Source organism: Sinocyclocheilus anshuiensis, unplaced genomic scaffold (assembly GCF_001515605.1).
Source record: "Sinocyclocheilus anshuiensis isolate Anshui unplaced genomic scaffold, SAMN03320099.WGS_v1.1 scaffold374, whole genome shotgun sequence".
NCBI lineage: Eukaryota > Metazoa > Chordata > Actinopteri > Cypriniformes > Cyprinidae > Sinocyclocheilus > Sinocyclocheilus anshuiensis.
The window spans coordinates 453,809-454,148 of NW_015546051.1; the positions used below are offsets into that span (position 1 = coordinate 453,809).

The window sequence follows — 340 nt, forward strand, 5'->3', positions numbered from 1 at the left end:
ACACCTGTGCAATAATCATGCTGTCTAATCAGCATCTTGATATGCCACACCTGTGAGGTGGATGGATTATCTCGGCAAAGGAGAAGTGCTCACTAACACAGATTTAGACAGATTTGTGAACAATATTCGAGAGAAATAGGCCTTTTGTGTACATAGAAAAAGTATTAGATATTTGAGTTCAGCTCATGAAAAATGTGGGAAAAAACAAAAGTGTTGCGTTTATAATTTTGTTCAGTGTAGATAGATAGATAGATAGATAGATAGATCAGAATCAGAATCAGAAAGAGCTTTATTGCCAAGTATGTTTGCACATACAAGGAATTTGTTATAGTGTCACAAG

General features: G+C 35.3%; 1 protein-coding gene across 1 annotated transcript in view; it reads right to left on the reverse strand.

Moving 5' to 3' along the window:
• The window catches only part of LOC107699174 (Down syndrome cell adhesion molecule-like protein 1 homolog), a 136,912-nt gene that overhangs the window by 46,477 nt on the left and 90,095 nt on the right, over positions 1 to 340 (reverse strand). The gene's annotated exons all lie outside the window — the stretch shown is intronic.